Source organism: Perissodus microlepis, chromosome 23 (assembly GCF_051167445.1).
Source record: "Perissodus microlepis isolate ML-2025 ecotype Zambia chromosome 23, ASM5116744v1, whole genome shotgun sequence".
Lineage (NCBI taxonomy): Eukaryota > Metazoa > Chordata > Actinopteri > Cichliformes > Cichlidae > Perissodus > Perissodus microlepis.
The window spans coordinates 209,743-228,011 of record NC_140482.1 but is presented as its reverse complement, the minus strand read 5'-3'; the positions used below and the strand labels follow the sequence as shown (position 1 = coordinate 228,011).

General features: G+C 40.3%; 1 long non-coding RNA gene and 2 other non-coding genes across 3 annotated transcripts; 1 reads left to right on the top strand and 2 right to left on the bottom strand.

Moving 5' to 3' along the window:
• Positions 1-9,496: 9,496 nt before the first annotated feature.
• Positions 9,497-9,615, top strand: LOC146360584 (5S ribosomal RNA). Its single transcript, XR_014799569.1, has one exon. It is a non-coding gene; the product is annotated as a 5S ribosomal RNA (ribosomal RNA).
• Positions 9,616-11,741: 2,126 nt separating this feature from the next.
• Positions 11,742-11,824, bottom strand: trnal-uaa (transfer RNA leucine (anticodon UAA)). Its single transcript has one exon. It is a non-coding gene; the product is annotated as a tRNA-Leu (tRNA).
• Positions 11,825-13,989: 2,165 nt separating this feature from the next.
• LOC146360582 (uncharacterized) lies at positions 13,990-18,135 on the bottom strand. Its single transcript, XR_014799445.1, has 3 exons — positions 18,040-18,135; positions 16,755-16,890; positions 13,990-15,157 (listed from the first exon to the last, which is right to left on the bottom strand). It is a non-coding gene; the product is annotated as an uncharacterized LOC146360582 (long non-coding RNA).
• Between the last annotated feature and the right edge of the window lie 134 nt (positions 18,136-18,269).

Sequence of the window (18,269 nt, the reverse complement as noted above, 5' to 3'; positions counted from 1 at the left end):
TAATAACATCATGTAGAGTAAGACAGGCATAGAGAACAGCACTGACTGGGAGAGGCTTTGAACAGATGACATACTCAGATCAATTCAACACTTTAGACTTTAAAAATGCACAAGCGTCTTTCAAAAACCTATTTATTTAATCTATCATCATTGATATTATTATGTACAGTTATAATGTACTGTTCATCTCCCTTAAATAAACAGGCAGCCTTAAAGTGTGAAATAGTCACTTGTCTACTGTCTCAGTGGCTGATAGTGCCCCACAGGCCTCAATGTGAGCTTGAAGCCATTATGTTTAAATTGTTTAATGATAAACAGATTTTGAATGAAAGGAGGAAACTTCGGTAGCACAAAAAAGTGCCTATTCTTTGTTCCCATATGGTTCAGTCATATTACCGTCATTTCCCCCTAAGGTGTTCCCAAAGACACCAGGTTAATACCTGAAAAAGCTGCAGCAATACACAAAAATATCATCAATATTCTGTTTACTTGGTGACAACGTCGCTTTTAGCCTTCAATCAGAAAGCCTGACGTTGGCTAGTTAAGCATCGGGCTAACGTTTAACGCTTTCACTTGAGGGAAGTAACTCGTATTACTGCTACTGCTGTGTAATCTTGGTTAAATTCACAGCATATTCTACAAGTTACCCTGCAATAACTAACTGTTAGAATAGCGGCACCGTATTGTATCGCACTGAGTGCACTTCAATCCTTTATCCCGCGAGTTTGCTAGCTAGCAAAATAATAATACCAATTTTTAAAAAATAACATGTGTAACGTACACACTCGAGAAAATTATTTACTAGTACTTACGCAACTCCCCCGTTGTGAAAACGTACAAATCCTTCTTGTATTTTTCGTTTTCCAGCAAACACTCATTAAAACGGCCTCCAGGCACATTAGTGCACTCACCCCCGACTGATCAGGGAGGGGGTGGGGGGTCACACATTGAAACAGACTAACGTGCAGAGGTACAGCCCAGGCAGAGAAATGTTGCTTTTAGACTTTGCGCCTCATTTTATTTCTCTATCTGATAAGAAAACTATTCAATCAGATAGTTATTTGTGGTGAATGAAATACGGTTACAGTTTCAAGAAGTTTTAAGCACCAAATCCGAAATCCAAGCACTGCAATATTAAAATCCAATTCAATTTCTTGTTTGCTCCGAAATCTACGACATGACTATATACAGAAAAGCTTGACATGGTATGCAAAAAACCCCCGAAAACAATACAAATACATGAACAAAAAATGTTTTAACTGTCAGTTATGTCATTTTAAAATTTTCCAAAACTGACATTTTCTTTGACTGACTGATATTAAATTGATTAGGGTCAAATTTAGTGTGAACAATATTACACAAACAAGCAGGTGTGTGCGCATGCGCACATATTAGAATCGCTTCGATCGCTTCTAATATGTGCGCATGCGCACATATTAGAATGCTTCGATCGCTTTTGAGTGGTAACTTTGCTTCGATCTTTTCTGACGTCATAACTTTGCTTTGATCCCAAAACCCATAAATAGGAGCGCTCACCTGTTACTTTATGCTTAACGGACGTTGACCTGCAGCAACTAAAACCCTTTCGAGAAGTTTTGAGAGCAATTTACAGGAGAAACCAAAACAAGTTCAGTTTTGTTTCTCACCAATTTACAGCGCAAACAGACACATTACACCATGTCAGCCAACCCATCCTTCAGCTCAGATGAGCTTGAAATATCTAAAGGGACCATTTTGGGAGATCACCACGTGGTGGAGGCTTTCCTTGGAGAAGGAAGCTTTGGTGTCGTAACGAAATGTCGCGATACAAAAAAGAACCAAACTGTTGCTATCAAAGTCAACAAAAGCGACCCTGAAATTCTGCTCCAGGCAAAACTGGAACTTTTCATCCTGGAGCAGCTACGACGCTTGGATCCAGACAGGTGCAACATTGTCGAATGGAACGGCTATTTCCTCGATGGAGAGCGCATTTGCTTGAATTTCGAACTCCTCGACCAAAGCCTGTCAGACTACATTGGGGACCGGAATAACCAAGGTCTCCCAATGAGAGAAATCAGGCCAATTTTGCATCAGCTCGCAAATGCTCTGTTCCACCTGGGTTCTGTGGGAATAGTTCATGCTGACCTCAAACCTGTCAACATCATGGTTGTGAACCGCAGTGAGTCTCCTGTCAAAGTCAAACTTATAGACTTTGGCATCGCATGTCCTGCTTCTGCAGTGATTCCTGGTGGTGCTGTGGGGACAATTGGTTATTGTGCCCCTGAGATTATGCTTGGCACTTCATATGATGAAGCAATTGACATGTGGTCTCTGGGGCTGGTAGCTGTGGAGCTTGCTACAGGGGTGCCTCTCTATCCTGGGGAAGACGATTATGATGTTTTGAAATTCATAATTGAAACTCAGGGTCAGCTACCAGATCATCTTCTAGAGTCTGGCTTGTACACTGACTGCTATTTCATCGAGGATAACTACAACGAACAGCGCTGGACATTTAAGACCCCAGAACAATTTCAATACGAGACAGATTATCGATCCAAGGAAACTCGATCGATAAAACTTAAGCGTCTCGATGACCTCGAACAACTGCTGAAAGTTAGGCGAGGACCGGAAAATGGCCAAACATTATTTGTAAGGCTAATCAAAGAAATGTTGGCCTTGGATGCAAATCGGCGCATAACACCCTCGGAGGTTCTGAAGCATCCCTTTTTCGACCCTCGCCTCTCAAGGAGAACCCCCTGCACTGACATGAATAGCACAGGGGGAGAACTCCTTGTGCTCTCTCAGCAGCCTTCAAGCTGGAAAAGTCATGGATCGCAAAAATTCAGCTGCAGTTTCCAAAACTCAGTTGAATTTCCTCAAAAAGGAGACATCAACACCTCAGCCAACCCATCTGCCTCTGAAGATGATCTTCAAATAACGGAAGGGACCATTTTAGGAGATCACCACGTGGTAGAGGCCTTCCTTGGAGAAGGAGGCTTTGGTTTGGTAACCAGATGTCGCGATACAAAAAAGAACCAAACTGTTGCTATTAAAGTCAACAAGAGCGACCCTGAAATTCTGCTCCAGGCAAAACTGGAAATTTTCATCCTGGAGCAGCTACGACGCTTGGATCCAGACAGGTGCAACATTGTCGAATGGAATGGCTATTTCCTCGATGGAGAGCGCATTTGCTTGAATTTCGAACTCCTCGACCAAAGCCTGTGGGACTACATTGGGGACCGGAATAACCGAGGTCTCCCAATGAGAGAACTCAGGCCAATTTTGCATCAGCTCGCAAATGCTCTGTTCCACCTGGGTTCTGTGGGAATAGTGCATGCTGACCTCAAACCTGGAAACATCATGGTTGTGAACCGCAGTGAGTCTCCCGTCAAAGTCAAACTTATAGACTTTGGCCTCGCATGTCCTGCTTCTGCAGTGATTCCTGGTGACCGTGTGGGGACGGTTGGTTATTGTGCACCTGAGGTTATGCTTGGCATTCCATACGATGAAGCAATTGACATGTGGTCTCTGGGGCTGGTAGCTGTGGAGCTTGCTACAGGGGTGCCTCTCTATCCTGGGGAAGACGATTATGATGTTTTGAAATTCATAATTGAAACTCAGGGTCAGCTACCAGATCATCTTCTAAAGTCTGGCTTCTACACTGACTGCTATTTCATCGAGGATAACTACAACGAACAGCGCTGGACATTTAAGACCCAAGAACAATTTCAATACGAGACAGATTATCGATCCAAGGAAACTCGATGGATAAAACTTAAGCGTCTCGATGACCTCGAACAACTGCTGAAGGTTAGGCGAGGACCGGAAAATGGCCAATCATTATTTGTAAGGCTAATCAAAGAAATGTTGGCCTTGGATGCAAATCAGCGCATAACACCCTCGGAGGTTCTGAAGCATCCCTTTTTCGACCCTCGCCTCTCAAGGAGAACCCCCTGCACTGATATGAATAACACAGGGGGACAAAACCTTGTGCTCTCTCAGCAGCAATCATCGTTTGGGTGGCCAGAATTCTAGGGGAGCTAGAAATTCTTGTGGAAAAAAAGCCCAAAACAATAACATCAACAAAAACAACCAATGAATATGGTCTTAAACTTGGGCACAATTTGGCTTGAAATCCATCAACTAATCTCTCAATATTCAAAGCGGAGCAGCAGACAACTTACCATCACATCAGTCCTTCAATCAGACCTACAACAAACGTCTTCCTTCTCTCACCCCAACCGGTCGCAGCAGATGGCCGCCCCAACCTGAGCCTGGTTCTGCTGGAGGTTTCTTCCTGTAAAAAGGGAGTTTTTCCTTCCCACTGTCGCCAAAGTGCTTGCTCATAGGGGGTCATATGATTGTTGGGTTCTCTGTATGTATTATTGTAGGGTCTACCTTACAATAATACATACAGCCTTGAAGTGACTGGTGATGTGATTTGCTGCTGAATGAATTCGGAACTAATTGGAAATCTGAATATTAATTAAATAAACCTGCTTTGAGCATCAATTAATTGTTGTTTGAAATTCTTTATAAATATATAAATATAGTGCCACTCTTCTACTGTTTAAATTGCAACTGTTTAATACTGACTAATTTATTCATACACTTGAGCATAAACACACGCACAGTAAATGGCCTGTATTTGTACAGCGCTTTACTTAGTCCCCAAGGACCCCAAAGAGCTTTACACTACATTCAGTCATTCACACATTCACACACTGGTGATGGCAGCTACATTGTAGCCACAGCTACCCTGGGGCGCACTGACAGAGGCGAGGCTGCCGGACACTGGCGCCACCGGGCCCTCTGACCACCACCAGTAGGCAACGGGTGAAGTGTCTTGCCCAGGGACACAACGACCGAGACTGTCGGAGGCGGGGCTCAATCTGGCAACCTTCCAATTACAGGATGAACTGCGAACTCTTGAGCCACGATTGCCCTATATACACATATACTTTACAGTACTAGTCAGTGCTTACATACTAGTTCTTTTCCCTACTTTTTCATGCTTACTGGTACAAATGCCTGTTACTAGAGTTAAATGCTATCAATGTATTCTCACAGTTATGGAACTGTCAAATGCATACAAAATAACGCTCACGTAAACATAACTGTGCACTAGTTTGCCCTTATTGCTGCAGTTTGTTTCAAATCACTTTGAATAAAGCTCAGCTTCTCTCAAGCTCTCTCTTACTATCTCTCACTCTCTCTCTCTCTCTCTCACACACACACACACACACACTATGTAACGTTTCAGCAAGAAAATACCCCCCCCCCACAGTGACACCACCACCACTAGTCTGCACAGCTGACATGAGGCAGCATGGATCCATCCTTTCATGCTATTTATGCCAAATTCTGACCCGACCATCTGCATGTCAGAGCAGAAATCAAACTCATCAGACCAGGCAACATTTATCCAATCTACTCATGTCAAATTTTGAGAACTGTAGTGAAACACTGCCATCTGCTGGACTCGAATAACAAAGACGCTGCTTTGACGGGTGAGGGAGTTTCAACAAGTCTGCAACGACTCAAGCATCAAACTACAGAACTATTGTAGCGGACATGGTGCTCTAATGGCTCCATTAACGCAGGTCAGAAAGGATCAAACATATCAATAAATTATAAAACACAAAACGTCTCTTATTGCCCAGGGCTCAGGAAGTGAGTGTGTTCCTTATAGCCTATTAAACCTTAGCAGGTTATTTTGATGTGTTACAGATGAAACAGCTATCCAGTAACATTCAGCTACAAAAATGCTTTTTTATCATTACTTTTTTACAGCTTCGCACTTTTACACAAGTTTTATCATCAGTGTCACAATGGCTGCTGCTAAAATTGAGTACAAGATATTTGTTGGCCTGATTAAAAGGTCTTGATGCGTGCTCAATCATCCAGGGAAGTAAATCTCCAAAAGTTGATTCTGTTCTTCTGGACGTAGCGTTTTCAGTCAGAGAAACCAGCCGACTGAAGGAACAATGGGCTGGGAGGTCAGTTCCTTAATCATGATTATGCAAATTCTCATGACCATTGATCAACAACCACTGATCAATGGTCTTGAGTACCATTCACAGAGAGTTGGAGAACAGCTGCAATCACAGCATTGTAAGATGGTGACAGATGTACCCTTAGGCCCCCTCCTCGATTCAGAGAGGGTCTTTCCCTTTTCACGTAAATGGCCTCCTTGACTCCGCCCTCAAACCAGCGTTCATTGCAGTTATTGTTGACAATCATATTGTATCGTGTAACCATCCAGCTCACATATTAAATGTAAATGATTTGTTGAACTCAAGACATGATGAATGTTCCTGCATTAAAACACATCCAGCCTAGTGTTCTCACTCTCCCTAAATGGATCTGTTACATTAGTGATATATGGGAGTTGTGTTTCAGTCTTTTCCACATGAGGACATTTACATTTAGTTTTTGCTTTACTGATGAGTGGCTGGTTAACCTGCAGTGGTTGAAGTATGTGTCGGTCGTCTGGAAGAGTAGGTGTAGAAGACGTCTTTAATGAATGTAATGCTCTGAAGGTGTCAGTGATTACTGTGAATTCATTCTAAAAGTGCATTTCAGTGAATAAAGACAGGCCCTCATGGTGAAGCTCAGGTGTCCATAAAGTGTAACAGGAGAGCTTTGTCATACTTTCAGATATTTTACATGAGCCCGTCTTTCAATAAATAAATAAATAAATAAATAAATAATTCATTCATCCACAGGTAGCACAATGCTCATATCTGAAAGTAAACTCTGATATATATCCCCGACTAGGGTTACTACTAAATAAAGGATCGCCCCAAAATGACTAAATATATAAAGACACTCTCCAGAAGAAGTTAAAGGGATTTTGTTTATTGTACAAGCAATATCTTCATAAGAATTACAAATTCTGCAGACATATTACCTTCTTACTGAACCTGATTAACTCACACACAGACGTGTCTGCTGCTTATCTTTGTTCAAACATGATGTTTTATCTTCTCTTCAAAACACATTACTCATCTTTCTGGCATCATGTTACATGAAAACACCTGCATTCTACCTGTGTCATTGTACCACAAAGACAATGATTGCAACACTGTGCTTGCAAAATAGAAGAAATAAGACGACCAGCAAATACATAAAAGATGGTAAAAGTGATTCCATCTTTGTGTCTCCTCCCATTGTTTCCCCAGTCTGTCTAGTTCCCATATTCCCAGGACACCGCTGGACAACAAGTGGGTATTCCAAGACTGAGAGACAGCCAGAGTTGGCAAAAGATCAGACATTCTCTACTTAAGTAGAAGTAAAAATACTATTGTTCCAGTGAAAGTTAAAGTACTGATTCAACTTCATTACTCAGTTAAAGCAAAAAAGTACAGGCTCGAAGCGCTTACAGAGAAAAGCATACAACAGAATACAACAGAATGCTGTTCGCGGCAGTAACACACACTTGGAGGAGAGGCTCCAGCCGTCCATTCCAGCCCTATCCCTAACATTAACTCTAACCATAACTTTAACCTTAACCCTATCAGGTCTTGTTTTACAAAGCGATTCATGATTAGAACAAAAAACACATTTACACATACCGATGATTTGTCACATAGCATCGTTACCTGTTGGGATGAGAACGTGTTGTTTCCAGAGCACCACAAATTGGGGTTTCTGTAGCTCAGGTAGGAAACCTACTAATCAGAAAGTTGCTGGTTCAATCCCCGCCTGCTCCAGCCTGCATGCCAAATATCCTTGGGCAAGACACCAACCCCAAGTTGCTCTCCGATGCATCCATCGGGAGGATGAATGCGTATTACTGTTAGATAGAAAGCACTTACAGAGAAAAAGCATAGAAAAAAGTGAGTGCATGAATGAGGCAAGTTGTAGAGAGTAGAAGAGTTTTATACAAGAACCAGTTCATTTACCGTTATATTTTAGTTTTATTTTCAGCTCTGTACTTTTTACATGTAATATTGATTCATTAGATTGACTACATGTATTACACCTAACTTGCGGACAGCAAATTTAAACAACCGTAATAATTTATTTTCAGCATCTGAAATATTTATTTAGTTTGTTTTTTGTTTTCTTTTTTGGCTCCTGATATTAGCCAACTACTATTTGTTAATGTTGAACTAATAATGAATCTAAGAAAAGGTATTTGTCACGGTTGGCCAGCGTCAACCGTGGGGATGTGAGGAAGGAGGAGCCAGGCACGGAGCTCTGAATGCAAGCAGTGCGTTTATTTACAGTGAATGGAAAATAACAATAAATCCGCAGTGCGTTCCCGACTCCCGTGAAATGTCCTCTTCCCAGTGCTAGTGTTCCTTGTCTCCGCTCCTCAGTGTCTGAGCACCCCGTGCTCGCTGCCCTCTCGTCTCCACGCTTCTCCTGGGGAGATAACAAACAGGCAGCCGTAAGACACATACAATGCGGCAGACTATCCGTACTGACTGGCCGAGAGACTAACGTGAAGTCACGCAATGATCCAGCGTCAGAGAGAGCGCCACCGCATTCTTAAGTAGCTCCTCCGACAAGGCTTGATCAGCTGTGTGATGGTCTTCAGGTGTGGCCAACCACCTGGCAGGGCCACACCCACCAGGCCTGAAGGATGCAGTTAGGAAATAGCTGTCACAAAAAAATGTTATCTTCATACACGTCACGGCTGTGTAAGCACTGATATTGATAATAGATGTGATCACAAAGAGACAACATTTTTGCTAAATGTAATTATTATATTAGAAATTTATAAAACTTGTAATTCGAATTTTTCCAAATGAGAACATATACCTTTTTTTGCTTTACTGATCAGTGTTTGGTTGGTTAACTGCAGGTGTTCAGGCACGAGTCCGTATTCTGGAAGAGCAGGTGGTGAAGATGACTTCAGCGACTGAAATGCCCTGAAGGTGGAATTAAAGATAAACTTTATTTGAACATAAATCAGTAAAGACAGGCCTCCATCCTGACATGCAGTACTTGCATTACATATGTATGATATGCATCCTCACAGAAGCCAGATGATGCCAGCATGTTTTTTAAGCCAATGTCTGGATATGAGTATATGTGAATGTGAGTATAAGTGTGGCAGGAGAGTAAGTTCTCCCTCTTTCTTGGAAGTATACAAAAGCCAACGAGTTCTTACCGAATGAGAAGTGAAGCCTGGAGATGAGCAGAGATCAAGTCAAGTGCAGTTCAGACACGCTGTTAAGCGAAAGCACACCTCAGAAACGGCCTTTTTATACATGCTGTAACGACACATACACGCTTACGTTTTTTGTTTTCTATATTTAAGTTAAAATCTCCAAACCACAAAAATGTTGGACTTCCAAATCGTCCGAACACACTGTGTGCTCTCTGTCACTTTTACACTGTGCTGTAATCAACGAACATGTCTTCTTATCGCGATGTTACTGCGAGAAAATCATTTGTGCAGCTCAATGTTGTCGCTGTAACATATGACGTTTAGCACAATAATATATATCAAACTGTGTGACATTTGCCACCGATAAAAGGTCTTTTTGACAGCTTTGCTTTCGCTTACGGCCATACCACCCTGAACACGCCCGATCTCGTCTGATCTCGGAAGCTAAGCAGGGTCGGGCCTGGTCAGTACTTGGATGGGAGACCGCCTGGGAATACCAGGTGCTGTAAGCTTTTGCACTTCAACACACAAACTGCAGAGGGCGCTAAAACTGTCACTACTCCTTCCTTCTCTCTCTAGTTTCTTCCTGCTTTCTTTTAAGCACAAAAGCGCCTCGCTGACCATTTCCCAGGTGCTAATTACAGACCTCTCATAGGGAATATTTCCTTTTGACAGTAACAGCCATAAAACCTAATACAGCACCTCACTGTCAATAACTGATTAAACGGACAAAACACATTTACTAGGGAGCCAATAAGATGGAGACATAGTAAGTTAGAGAGAAAAAAAGCCAAACAATATGTGGCAAGTGGAATTTAATCTAATTATAAAAACAATCAAACAGTTTTGGTTCATAGTTAACAGAGACTTGCAGGAAAAACACCACATCACATTCATATAAATACACAGATCTGACAGACTTGTGCGGGCACAAAGTGAAGGAAGTGTTGAGTTCATCTGCATGGAGCATGGATAATGGAATGGAAAATTTCTATTATTCTCAATTAAAGTGTTTAAGTTCCTATGCATATGCTTAGTTGTGACACTGTAATAGACTGTTCAGTGGAAATTTCTAAAACTACATGAACTTATTTCAGCCTCAGTAGAAGACAACTCTCTGTGACCATGTGTCATCTTCTGCTCCTCTCTTGAGTGGTGTCCCACAGGGCTCAGTTCTCGGCCCCCTCCTCATTTCTTTGCATCTGCTCCCTCTTGGTTCTATGCTGGGAAAATACGGCATTGCATTTCCCTTTTTTGCTGATGACTGTCAGATCTATGTCCCTATAAAGAAAAAAGGCCCATATTCCGTACAGCCATTACCTCAGTGTCTTGATGACATGAAGGCTTGGATGTCTCTTAACTTTTTAAAATTCAGTGACAAAAAGACTAAGGTGATGGTTTTTGGTAGCCCCACTGAGACCCCCAATGTGAATTTAGATACCTTGGCCCAGTATAATCAGAGAATCACAATCAGAATGAGAAAGACTTTATTTATCCTCAAGGGGCAATTATGATACAACAGAGCAGCATGACGTTGAAGATAAGGAAAGGGCATAAACAGGCAATAAGAGTGAGATAATAAATGCACAGAGTATACAGTATATACACAATTTTAAAATTACACAGTTTTAAAATTAAAGTGACTGATAAGCCAGCTGTCACAAACCTGGGGGTCATAGTGAACTCTGAACTGAAGCTTGAAAGTCAGATTAAGGCAGTGGTAAAATCAGGCTTCTTTCACCTCAGGCAGCTGATAAAATAAAGCCAATTCTTTCGCGGCAACACTTTGAGACAGTTATCCACGCCATTGTTAGCACTCGGCTGGATTACTTTAATGCACTTTATGTGGGGGTCCGTGCTTCATACATTACTCATCTACAGAGGGTGCAAAATGCTGCAGGTCGTCTTTTAACTGCCACTCGAAAGTTTGAGCACATCTCCCTTATTTCAGCTTCACTTCAGTGGCTGCCCATTTCATAGGATTCATTTTAAAATTCTTTTATTTGCTTTTAAAGCCCTCCATGGCCTAGCCCCATCTTATCTCTCTGAGCTGCTACAGCCTTATACGTCAGCTGGTCAGCTGTTCCTGAATGTACCCAGGACTGAGTGGAAACTTAGAGGACATCGTGCTTTTGCTGCAGCATCTCCCAAACTGTGGAACGATCTGCCTTTAGAGATTAGACAGATCTCTTCTCAGCCTGTTTTTAAATCACTCCTGAAAACTCATCTCTTCACTCCGACCTTTGACACCTTGTAAGATGTTATTTTTAGTTTATTTTTATGTTAGTTGTTTTAGTTGATTATATGCTGTTCTGTCTTGTTTTTTTAATATAGGGCTGTTTTAATCTTTACTATGTGTTTTATTTTATTCTGTTTTGTTTTATTCTACTGTTTGTTTTTTTTACTTATTTACTGTACAGCACTTTGGTCCTGCGCTGGGTACTTTAAAGTGCTTTATAAATAATGTTGGATTGGATCATCCTCCACACCACAGCCATTTTTGTATTCAACAGGACACATCCACATGAATTTTCAGCACATCCAAAAGTCCGTGTGGCTTTGTCACTCCTAAGAAAACAGACACAATCTTCTCCAGTCCCTCTGGATCATTTGTACGCTGGCTATAGGTTTATTTCTCTACCAGGAGTGGGGTTTGAACCCACGTGGACACATATCCATTGGAGCTTAAGTGCAACGCCTTCACCACTCGGCCATCCTGGTCCGACTGAGCTGAGCCGCGTAACAGTCACCCAGCGGTAAAATCATTACTCACAGCATTAAAATGCTTTTTACAAAGTTATATATGAATAAAATAAATCCTATTAACAGGACAGTGTTGCTTTGGCAGAGAGAAGAACGTGTGCAACAGCTGGAGCCACAGCTGTAAAGCTGCTGGTCATGATATCAGGTTGGATATGTGGTGAGAGGGAATCTGAATGTAAGTTTTATTTGTACAATGAAGGAAGTTGCCAGGAGAATAATCTCCTCCTTAATGTCAGCAAGACTAAGGAGCCGATCGTGGACTTCACTACAAAGCAGGAATTACAAGCCCCTCATCATTAGTGGCACACCAGTGGAGAGAGTGGACAGTTTCCGATACCTGGGTGTCCACATCAATCAGGACCTGTCATGGTCCTGTCACATCAACACCGTGGTTAAGAAAGCCCACCAGCGTCTCTTCTTCCTCAGAAGACTCAGAGACTTCCATCTGCCACTGAGGGTGCTCAAGAACTTTTACTCCTGCACCATCGAAAGCGTCCTGACGGGAAACATCTGCACCTGGTTTGGGAACAGCACCGAGCAGGACAGACGAGATCTGCAAAGAGTGGTGCGCTCAGCCGAACGCATCATTCGATCAGAGCTTCCTGACCTGCTGACCAAAGCCAGGAAGATTATGATGGGCCTCTCCCATCCCAATAATGGACTCTTCTCACTGTTGAGGTCTGGGAAGCACTTCTCTTGAGGCCAAAACAGAGAGAATGAGGAGGAGCTTCTTCCCTCAGGCTATTCGGGCCCTGAACCAGGTGTAGGACTGGACTCTCACACACATCACATCACCACATGCACTCTGGTTTTTCTTCTTGCACACTTCCCAAAATTTATAATTTCCAAAGGTGGAAAGTAACGAATTACATTTACTTGCGTTACTGTAATTGAGTAGTTTTTTTTTTGTGTATTTGTACTTTTTAAAGTCATTTTCCAAGTCGGTAATTTTACTTTTACTTAAGTATATTTTTTAAAAAGTATTGTACTTCGCTACATTTTCAATCACACCCGTTACTGAGTAAATTAAAAGAACAAACAAACAAAAAAAACCAAAACATTGCGCTTCGGAAATACTGCAGGGAATGATGGGTAGTAGAACAAATTAGCGTTGGGTCACGATAAAAATGGAGTCTGACATCGGTGGTACGGATCCAGCAAAAAAAGAAACCCCATCGAATTCTGCTGACCCTGAACTCGAAGAAACCGATGTGAACCCCCGGCCGTATTTAAGGGACCATTTCGGCTTCAAGTGCAAGAAAGGCAACAGCTTTATTATGCAGTGTAAGCTGTGTTTGCCCAGAGAGACCGAGTTAGCAGCTTTTAAAAATTCCACATCAAACCTGCGCAAGCATGTAGAGGTAAGTTAAATGAAACTTGTACATTTATTTTAGCAAAAAAGGCTGTGCTCAAGTTAATCACATTAAGTTAAGACATAAGCTGTTATTGGGCACGTTGTTGTCCACGCAACTTAAAATATTTTTACTTGATTGGTAAATTGCCAAAAGAAAATGTGTTCACTTTTCCTGTTTGTTAATAATAATAATTTATTTAAAAAAAAAATGAGTTAAATTAGACAGAAGAGGCTACTTTCTTACTTAACCCACACTGAAAAAAAAATATTCCGTAGAAAAACGGAAAATGTCCTGGTAATTTTCTGCCAGTACATTTTCTGTTTTTTTACGGAAGTTTGACGGACTTTTCTGTAAATGATAAAACGGAAAATTCTGTAGATTTACAGTATACTCTCTGTACTATTTCCGTTTATTCACAGTATATTTTCTGTATCATTAACTGATATTTTCCGTTAATAGAAAAATTGAAATTTCTGTTTATATTACTATTTCCAAGCACTTCTTTTCACTGTAACTCATTAAATATAGTTCTTTATATCCTTAAATGTACATTTCTATGCAATTACAACCTAGTACACCATGTACTCAAAAATTCATAAATTAAAACTTTTTAAATTAATTTGTGCTTCGTACACAACATTGGTACAATTAATGTTAAATATTCTTTTATTCTCCTTAACTCAAACACTATACTAAAATATAACGACAGCATCCATCTTGTCATAAAACGACTAAACAGCTGATACATGAACAAAATAACTCACAAGCTTTCAAATTTGAGCATTTTTATTTCCTTGAAATCAGGTTGCCCTCGTGTAAATGTGTTAATTTACATTCATTCAAGTGGCTACCAAGTGTTTTCTTCAAACAGGACACCTGACAAACAAAAAATGTCATATTTAATGATATGTTCACATTTAATAGTATCCAGAGTACCTTTTAGTTAGAATCACTGCCTTGTGGTAGTTTTGCCTCAGCCAAATGGTTAAGGTGTGGTTTACATCCATGTCTGTCCACTTATGATACAGTATACACATGTAGTCAGTTATAGCCAAACACATTTGATTACTGAATTACATTCACTTCATTAATGAAGTGAATGTAATTCACATTTGTGTGAACATTTGTCTGAGATTAACTCTTTGGGGTCTTTACCTTACAATATAAAATACTTGAGTCAAAATTTGTTGACTGTTTAAGTGGTGCCACATGAATAAAACTGAACAGATCTAAAGAAGATGTTCCTGAACTTTGGGTTTATGCGAACAGGACGGATGGATAACCACAGGACTTTTCCCCATATGATAACTAAAACACAAAATAAATTAAGACAGATTACTGTTCCAAACTTAAAGATAACAGTGTATTTACTGGACTTGTTTTGTCAGTGAGGAGCAAAGTACAATTAGAAGTGCTTGTTCTGATGAAAAGTTAAACTGTAAACAGCAGCGTAGTGAATAAGGACCTGTGTCCACGAATCCTCAGCAGTGACAACACTTAAACATCATAGTTCAAAATCCTTAATGCACACCTTTTTCTCCACGGTGTTCAAATGCTCTTAGCTGTTTAAGTAGAGGAAAAAGTCTGACATATTTCATGATCATTAAATGTTAGACAAGGCTCTGAAAACAAGGTTACGGTTACAAACAAAAACCTCTGCTTGTGCGCACAGACCCTAAATCACAACAAATAAGACAATAGTAAGACAAATTACTACAAAGTCTTGTTCCCACTCTTCATATACCAGTGTGACAAAGTCCTGAATGCAGCCTGCATGTTAGTACATCAAGGTCCATCTGAGCTTTAAATAAAATACACTCAGCTTTTCCTTGGATTTTCAGAGTTGCTCAGTTCATACAGGAACTGCAGCAGTCGGGGTTAACGTGTCGCTGTGTTGCTCCTCCATGTCAGCCATTGAGACTAGTCGCATTTTATTCTGAGGAAAAAAAGAGAAACAACAAGACATTTTTAAAAAGTTTGTATTTTTACATTTTTTTTTTACCTAGAACATAAACAACATAAACAAAAAAAGGATTAGGGCTGTGCGATATGACGATATATATCAGATGACAATATAAAAATGTCTATCGTTTCATATTATACACTATTGTTTGTTTTGTGGTGTTGCAAAAGAAACTGTTTACGGCAATATTTTTTTCATGATTTTGATGGTCACTGTAGTTGCTATATTATTTCTTAAAGTTCTCTCTTTCTCTTATACTTACAATAACCACACTATGGACGGACAAGTGACTGTTTTTACGCGTACTTTCGTTACCAACAATGATGGTTAAACCATTGTGTGGCTCCGCCGTCCGCTTGTTTATTTTCCACATAAACCTTTCACAATAAAGCTCAAGTTTCTGTTGAGACTTTTCAAAATAAACTGAAATGATATACATTATTCTCAAACATAAAATTTCAGAATATGCATCAAACAAATGACCTCAAATAAAAACATCAAGTAAATGGTGCTTACAGTCACCACGCAGATGAAGGCACAGAGAATAATAATAATGGATTGGATTTATATAGCGCTTTTCAAGGCACCCAAAGCGCTTTACAATGCCACTATTCATTCACTCTCGCATTCACACTCTGGTGGAGGCAGCTACGGTTGTAGCCACAGCTGCCCTGGGGCAGACTGACAGAAGCGAGGCTGCCATATCGCGCCATCGGCCCCTCTGGCCAACACCAGTAGGCGGTAGGGTAAAGTGTCTTGCCCAAGGACACAACGACCAGGACAGAGAGCCCGGGGATCGAACTGGCGACCTTCCGGTTACAGATATGCTTCCCAACCCCCTGAGCCACGGTCGCAAGCATGGCCAGCCAGGATGAGGCAGAACCAGCTAGCTCCAAATAGAAGGACCAGCCAAAACAAATCGAGGACCTTATTGTTAAACGAGGGGCTACCTCTGTAGCATGGACATGGTTTGGTTATGAAAAGTCTGACACGCCCCAGAAAACTGTACTATGCAAATTATGCCACAAAACGGTCCCCACCACCACTCAAACACGAAAAACCTCTTTAACCACCTACACAAGAATCACATGAAAGAGTTTCGAGAGAGTTTACGAATGAGAAGCAAAAAAAGAGTCGTCAGGTGCTCAAAATAATCCTTAGACTCAAACGTTAGAACAGGCTTTTCCTTGCAGCACGCCGTGTAATAAATACTCACAAAGAAAATGGCACCGTTTAAACTCATGTCTAGAAATGTATAGTTTCACGCATCGGTCAAAACACTCGACTCCAGGTACACGACGCCCAACTGAAAACACTTCACATAAGTCGGGTTGCCCGAGAATCACAGAATTTACAGAAAATGCACTATTTTGTGATATATATCGTTATCAGGAGAGATATGTCTTATATTGGGATGTGAGATTTTGGTCATATCACACAGCCCTACAAAGGATTATAATTCACGTAGAGTTGCATACACATAGCAGCATTCTGTTGCAACAAAAGCAGTTTATAATCAAAGTGACATACATACCTTGAAAAACTAAATCAACCACAACATTAAACTCACCTTGTTTCTGTAGAGAAGGTGATCAGGGTTTTTCTTCATTTCCTGAGACCAGCTGCTCTGGATCATCACCAGTTTGTATCTTCATCTTTTTTTTTCACTCGGGGAAGTCTTTCCTTTTCTTGGCCATTGCTCTGCACTGGAAAACCAAAGTGTTGTGATCAATAAGGGATATTTTTCCACTGCAGGACTTAGAGTGCTTCAAGTAGTGATAGCTGTTGATCCATTTCTCAAATAATCTGTAAGGTTCTGGATTTTTAAGAAAGATACAAATATCTCTGCTTATATTTGGCTAAAAGCTTGATATAGACACAACAGTTTATAATATGTCAGCATCCCCCACAAGGCATATAAATCCCCTGCACACCAGCACTGTGCTTACATTATAGTTCAATCAAGAAATAGTTATTATTGATTTATTATTGAATTTTTTTAGTAATAATTATTAGTATTTAATCACATTAGCACAGTGGGGTGACAAAAATATTCCACATATTAGAAATGCTGCTCAGCATTTCATAAATTACATTTTCAACAACTGTTGGAGTAAAAACACAGTTACAGGGAAAATGTGTCTGTCTGTAAATATTAACTAAACATTTCTATGTGCTACAAAATAGACATAATTGTAAATGTGCTGAGGTGAAACTATACTTTCAATAATATTACCACTACAGTCTGTTAACCACCGAAATAATCTATGCTGGTCAGCTAGCTAAAAGTCTTTACTTTAGCAGCCCAAATCAGAGGCTAACATTAGCATTTGCTAGCATCAGCCAGGAAGGTCTGAGGCTTAAACTAGGGTTAGTGTAACTTTTCCTGAAACCCTTTAAAATGTACAGTAAAGCCAACTGTAAAACACAGGTATTGATACAGTACTTATTAGAGTCCTAGAATAATTTCTAGAACCATGAAGTTCTCACTTTTCCCAGTTATCCACATCGCTGACTTTCGCTAATTAGCTAGTTAGCAGTCACAGCTGTGTAATACCCAGAGAGACACAGACAGCTAACTATAATATTTATGAAAACTGGTTCAGCCACTGAAGGGCAAAACTGGTGGTATCACAGTAAAAATTATTTTAACATTAACTAAAATGGAAAGCTTAAGTCATGTTAAACCTAAATAACGATTATTTTAAAAACTGAGTCAGCAAAAATATTCCTGACTTGTCTGGAGACAGCCGAAACCAGTTAACAAATAAATTAACAATTCTTTCTAAATAAAAACGTGGAGTCTTTTGAAAAACATTATTTTAATAAAAGAAAACATGAGTTTTAATACTTACCACAGAAATTTGAATGCAGTTTCTCCAAGTTCAGAGTCCAAAATCCAGATGAAGCCTGAAAGAAGCCTAATGGCTGCTCTTGCGCTTACTTTTCCCTCCTTTTCAGGTTCTTTTTCCCACAATGCATTGCAGTAGTTGAGAAATACAGAAAAATACCTGTAAATAACTAATACGGAAAATTCCTTCACGTTTATACAGTAGATTGTACTGTATTTTTACGGATTTTTTTT